Source organism: Octopus bimaculoides, chromosome 8 (genome assembly GCF_001194135.2).
Source record: "Octopus bimaculoides isolate UCB-OBI-ISO-001 chromosome 8, ASM119413v2, whole genome shotgun sequence".
NCBI classification, from domain to species: Eukaryota; Metazoa; Mollusca; class Cephalopoda; order Octopoda; family Octopodidae; genus Octopus; species Octopus bimaculoides.
The window spans coordinates 74,252,824-74,259,848 of NC_068988.1; the positions used below are offsets into that span (position 1 = coordinate 74,252,824).

The window sequence follows — 7,025 nt, forward strand, 5'->3', positions numbered from 1 at the left end:
AGTATTTTATATAAATTCATTTGGTATTTATTGTTGGTTGATATATACATTCATTTGTTATTATTTTTTGTATTTTGACCTGAAGATTAGCTATATTTTTGAATAGAATTGATTTTCGATAGTTTTAATCGATTTAAATTTCCTTCCTATTTGAAAATTAGTTATGAAACACATGTAGTCATTTTATTGTCTTTATCTCATGATATTTACTTTGTATTATATTATACTCATTTATTGTGCTTTTAATTATTAATTTTTCTATATGTGACAGTGGATTTTCATCGATGAGTTCATGAACCGTGGTTCTTTTCCCTAAAACTATACATACATACATACATATATATATATAATGGCTTCTGTAGAACCACTGAGCAGATAGAGGGAAAGAAAAATGAATTCTTCCAATCCTATGCCCTTATCAGACCACACATTGACACTCTTGATGTCATCATGGAAAACTACTGTGGCATGGCTGACAAGGATAGGGAAAACAAAACAAAAACCAGAAGTCTCTTTGATCCAGTGGTTCCTCAAAGGAATGGATCTCCCACCCCTGTGAATGACAAGGCTGATAAGGATAGGGAAGCTAAGGAAGCAGCAACCAGAAGCCCCTCTGTGCCAGTGGTCCTACAAAGGAATGGAGTCCTCACCCCATTGGACAACCAGAGGAATGCAAGTGCAACCACCAGAAAAGGAAGGAAAGAACATGAGCACAAACATAAATAAGGGGAGAAAAAGGAAAAGGAAAAAATGAAATAATTAAAACTGAAACCCAAAACCACAAAACAAGAAACAAAAACATGGAGGCTCCGATGGAATCCAAAACCCTAGAGCAGAGAAGAAATTTGGAGTGAACTCAAGGACCTGCAAAGCAAATCTTGGCATGGGAAGACGGCACAAACTGCCAGTTTGTTCACCCAAGATACCACCAAAACTACAGGGGCCTTAAGGAGAAATACTTCCCTGAGGAAAGGCACCAATTTCCACCACAGAAAATACATACAAATGCAGTGTGCTCTTCAGATGTTATGTGCAAGGCAACAGCTGAGCAAGAGTCTTTTTTGTGCAGGGTGCAAAAGATTTGTGCAGCAGCTGACCTGGCTACATCAAGCATAAACAAGGAACCTTGCCCACCACTGTGCAAGACCACCACAATAAACAGACACAGAATGGCCTCCCCTAATGCCTGCACAGTCGTCATGCCAATATTTTTACTAAATATTGGGGGCCTGTGGCATCACAACAACAAAAGCAAAATTTTTTTCCTGAGAGACCTTGCTGCATGCAATCAAGCCCTATGCATAGCACTTGTGGAAACTCATCTGAGCCCTGATATAGAGGATGCTGAAGTACACGTACCAAAATATACCATACTGTGAATAGACAGAAAGGAAAGGAGCCATGGTGGAGTTGCTGTATACATCTATGAAGACCTCACACCCCAGGTCATATTGTCATACTGAAATTCAGTATGTGACACTCTAATTGTATACATAAGACAACACAATATAGTCATATGTAATGCATATCGCCCACCAGATGCTCCAAACCACGTAAGCAAGTTTGAAGATTGCCTCACAAGAATTAAAGAAATCCTCATGAAACTGGAACACCATGTGAGCATATTTCTTATGAGTGATTTCAACTTCCCCAATGTCAAATGGCCCAAAGGCCTCATTACAAGCAAGCACAAGTGGAGTCCCTGCTCAACCTCACCAATGCCCTATTTATAGAGCAAGTTGTACTCAGACAAACTAGGGCGAATAACATTTTGGATCTCTGCTCCACGAATAATATAGACATTGTTCATGATGTGAAAGTGACGCCAACATTAGTCTCGGATCACAACATAATAGGGCTGTCTATGTTTGGGCTGAAAGTAGCCAGAGACATACAGCCTAAAGGAAGCACCCAAAATCTCTCCAATCTGAACTTCCACAAAGCAGACTGGAAATCGATCCAAAAAGAGATCCTCAGACAGGATTAGTCAAAATGTTTCTCCACACCAGACATTGGCATGAAACTAGAATATTTCATGTCTTTTGTGCAAACCATATGCCAGAAATATGTCTCAGAGCAGAAGGCCATAGCAAATAGGAACAAGATTCCAAGGGAGAGGAAGATCCTCATGAGACAACAGACGAAGGTTGCAAATCATCTCAACCAACATCCCACAAGTAGCAAAAGGTCCTGCCTAAAAACAACACTGATGGAGATTGAAAAAAGCCCGCAACAATCCTATGTGAGGGAAAGAACATACAAAGAAGCCTGGGTTATAAAAAAACAATGGCCTTCTTTCATTACGCTGCAAGATAGGACCCCCTCTTCCAAAAGGATGGCTCCCTCACAGATATTCCAACCAGGATCAGTGAGGTACTGAATGGCCAGTTCAAAAGTGTCTTTACCACCCCGTTGGAACACAGAGAAGTGAATAAACCAGTGGACCTCTTTCTTGCCTCACCTATAACCAGCGAGGCAGTTACGATGGAATGCATCGATATTAGCAAAGAAGATTTACTACCAGCCATAGATGAGGTGGATGCAAACTCAACTGCTGGTCCTGATGGAATCCAAGAAATTCTCAAATACAGCTTGTTCACCTTTAGAATTCCGAAATAGCCGGTAGTATTCTTATGGTATGCTACCAATTCTAGTCTTAGGTATTCCTCATGTGTGAAAGTAAAAAGTAAAAGAGTCAAAAGTAAGAGTTAGTACGGTTAGGCAGCTTTTTAATCACTGCAAATGTTTTGATACATACAGATCCTCGTATATACAGGATATAAAGTTAAGTTTAAATTAAATTATGTAACGATTTACCTGTATAAGAAGATCTATATGTATCTCCTCAGCGATACTCAGTTACTGTTTCCGTAAGTAAATTTAGATTTTCATGCTACAACATTCATGGCTTCTTCTTTGAAACTTACAAACGCTGACGGTTTCAATTTGCTTGGTATGAGTGTGTTATCACGTTCGACATGAGCTGCAATGTACACGTTGTCTGTTTATTTATTCAGTTTCAACATGTTATTCTGCACATGCCAAACTGTACCATTACGCAAAATACATTCATCCATTAGCCCATACTTATACAATCACTTACACACCGATATACCATGCATCACTGAGTGTTTCCATACACACACACATACACTCACACGCAGACATGTACACACATGCATATATATAAAAAATATATGTACATATATTCAGATGCACACACATATGGATGTGTGATGATGGTGGAGGATATTGACTCTTTACTTGTTTTTCTAAAATGCACCATAAATATCCGTCGAATGTAAATAATCCAAATAATATACATAATTCCTCATCTCTTAAATATAGAACTGTATGCACCATAAATGTTCAATAATATTGAGATCTGGGGACTGTGGTGGCCAGATACGATGTTCAACTTCACTAGAATGTTCCTCGTGCCATTCAGTAACAACTTTAGCTGTGTGAACAGTTTTGCAACCATACGATGAATTTAATCAGGTAAAATGCTTAAATAGTCTTGACTATTAATTCTGCCATGAAGGGAAACCACTGGGTCGGCGGATTTCCAAGATATAGACCCCCACCCCACCCCAGATCATCAGATCTTTCTCCATGTTTAACAGTTGGAAGAAGGCAATCTGAGTCAAATGCTTCTTTCGGCTGTCTCCACACGTATACTCAGCCAGTGGTCAGAAATAAGGTAATGGATGGTTCGTCCGAGAAAATAACATTCTTCCATTGCTCTAGGGACCAATTCTGTAGGTTTTTACTCCACTATGAACGCTTTGCAACGTTTGTTTTTGAAAGTAGTGGTTTTCTGATTGAAGCCCTCCAGTGAAATCCAGCTTTGTGCAGCCCCCAGCGAACAGTTTTTGTGGAAACTGGATTCTCAAGGTGGTCATTAAGCTCTGCACTAATTTTGGGAGTTGTACCTTTGTGATCCTTTCTAACAATTTGCGTAAGAGTCCGACAATCCTTATCTGAAAGTTTTGGTTTTCTTCCGGAGTTTTGTTTTGACAAGGAGGTTTTTCTCTCTTTCTCAAAGGCTGTCATTACTATCGAGACAGTACTTCTTGATGCACCAAACATTTCTGCTGTTTTTGTTATGCTAGCGTCTGCCATACAAGCACCAACAATTTGACCACTTTGAAAGTCCAATAGATCTGTCATTTTAATGAATTTTAATTACCATTTTCTGATGATATCTGAAAAGAAACAGCAATTTTAGAAAAATGTATTAAGCAACACTAATAATAAATCAAAAAAACAAAAATAAACAAGCTTTTGACGGTTTTATAGATATTTCAAAATTATGATGCTATGATGCTAGGTGTTTCCATTATTTTGTCCAACCCTTGTATATATATACACACAACAAGTATGGATGTCAATAGTTTATACACCAACGTGCATGCGGATGCATATATATGTTTCTTTTTAAGTTATTTATTAGGGTATATAAATTAAAGTATATAAGAGCAAAAATATAATATAAAAACTAAAGAATGAAAATTAAAATAAAATGAACAAAATAAAATAAAATAAACTGCATGAAAGTGAAATAAACTTATGTTCATGCGTATATTATATCGGTTTAAATGCATATATACATATCAAATAAGTATGAATGTCTTTGTTTATGTATTATTGTATGTGTGTGTGTGTGTTTTCTTCCTAAGTAACTGTATTAATTTGTAAGTATTTATGCATATTATAAAAGGTTATGAAAGTAATCATTTATATTTAAATATAAAAGTATGTTTATTATTTGTGTGAGCGTGTATGTTCATTTGCGCATTACTTGATATTTATATTTAAATTCAAAAATAATGATAATAATCAATTAAAGCATATAAGAGTAAAAGTAAACGATTAAAATATATAATAGACTAAATAAATAAGGAAGCAGGAATAAAGAATAAATAAAAATAAAGGTGAAATAAAATTTGTTTGTGTATGTATGCAAGTGTATTTCTGGTAGTAATTTTACTGTTCTCATACTTAGTGCAAGTTTTGAAAGTACAGTTTGATTTTAAGTTATTTCTTCAAAGCCATAATAGAAGTGGCAAAGGAGCATATTCAGCATATTTTGTTTTATGGGTTCAACAAAGGCAACAACACAACGGAAAGTGCAAGGAATATTAATGTGTGTGTGTGTGTGTTTTCTTTCTAAGTTACTATATGGGGATTGGACAATAAGCGTAAGCCAGTGTCAATGGTGGTTCCAGAAATTCCAAACCAGAAACTACATCCTAGAAGACGAGACTTATTCTGGAAGATTTGCAGAGCTTGACAAGGACGTCCTGCAAACTCTGGTGAAACAAAATCCCATAACTGTTGAGGAACTAGCAGAGAAGCTTCGATTTGGTCATTCAACCATTCATCGACACTTGCATGCCATTTGAAAAGTCAGTAAATTGAGTCAATGGGTTCCTCACAAACTTTCCAAGTCTAATCATGCACAGAGAGTGAATGTGTGCTCTTCTTTGCTGTCACGTCTCACGAATGAACTTTTTTGGGACTGAATGACTGGTGACGAGAAATGGGTTCTCTATAAAAATGTCAAGCACCGAAGACAGTGGGTAGGGAAGGGAGAAACACCACCACCTCAGGCTAAAGAAGGCCTTCACCTACTTAAAGTGTTATCTGTTTGGTGGGATATGAAAGGTTTAGTCCACTTTGAACTTTTAAACCCAAATCAAACGTTAACAAAGGAGATCTACTGCAAGCAGCGTAAGTCAGTACTAGAAGAAAAAATGACCATCTTTGGTTTCACAGTGAAAGGTGTTCTTCCACCAGCATAATGCTCAGCCACATACAGCAAGGATGACATTCCAAAGGCTGGAGCAGTTTGAATGGGAAACAATGCTCCACCTACCATATTCACCAGACATTTCCCCATCTGATTATCATTTATTCCGCATACTTCAAAATCGTTTGGACGGAAAAAATATGAATTCTGTAGACAAAGTCAAAACAGTACTGGAGGAGTATTTTTCACCACGGACAAGTGAATTTTGGAAGAGGGGCCTTGCAAGTCTACCAGATAAATGGAAGAGCAGTGTAGAAAATGAAGAGTATATTTTAGACTAAAAAAGAACTTTATCTTAATTTTGAAAAATAAGAGTATTAAAAAAACACATTATTTATGGGATGAGCCAATAGATATAATGTCTGTTTTCCATGCTGACATGTGTTGGACAGTGCATCACGATCTAACAAATCAGACGACATCACTGAGCTCCAATGTCTACTTTGGCTGGTTGCCCTTCATAACACCAACAACAATGAAGAAGTCTGATGCTCTTACACACATCACTTTCGTGAACTTTTGTCAGTGAACAGGTCGCAGTTTCAAAGCAACAAAAATCTTTTGACTGTGGCAAGTGAAAAAACATTCGAGCGAGGTCATTGCCAGTGCTGCTGGACTGGCTCCTGTGCAGGTGGCACGTAAAAAACACCATTTTGAGCATGGCCATTGCCAGTACTGCCAGACTGGCCCTTGTGCTGGTGGCACGTAAAAGCACCCACTACACTCTCGGAGTGGTTAGCGTTAGGAAGGGCATCCAGCTGTAGAAACTCTGCCAGATCAGATTGGAACCTGGTGCAACCATCTGGTTCGCCAGTCCTCAGTCAAATCACCCAACCCATGCTAGCATGGAAGGCGGACGTATGATGATGATGATGATGATGATGACAAATGAAATTTAAATGTTAAAGTGAAACTAACTGTTTTTGTGTGTTCTTGAATGGCTTACAAACATCCTCCATGCTACAATTGTTTTTGTTTCAGCACACAATCTCAGAACAAGTCACTTGCTATGGAAGTGCATCTCCGTAATTTTTTTAAATCACTGTGGATAAATGCCAGCAATGACCTCAGGTTCTCCAATATTTTAATTTCTAAACAGAAACAATTGGAGGCAGGGAGTGGGGTTGCAAAAAAATTCATAATTTTTAAAATTTTCTTTTTTATAACGTATAAATGTATTATTTATGGGGGGAAAATATTGAAAAACATC

At 37.5% G+C, this 7,025-nt stretch overlaps 1 protein-coding gene across 2 annotated transcripts in view; it reads right to left on the reverse strand.

Annotated features, from left to right (window-relative positions):
- LOC128248589 (zinc finger protein 253-like) overlaps positions 1-4,233 on the reverse strand; it is a 14,292-nt gene extending 10,059 nt beyond the window's left edge. The window contains exon 1 of one of the 2 annotated variants that reach the window (XM_052970180.1): positions 3,204-4,233. The gene's annotated coding sequence lies outside the window, so the exon portion shown is untranslated. Of the gene's footprint in view, positions 1-2,817 lie in introns of both variants that reach the window. The other variant, XM_052970179.1, reaches the window with a different exon arrangement.
- Between the last annotated feature and the right edge of the window lie 2,792 nt (positions 4,234-7,025).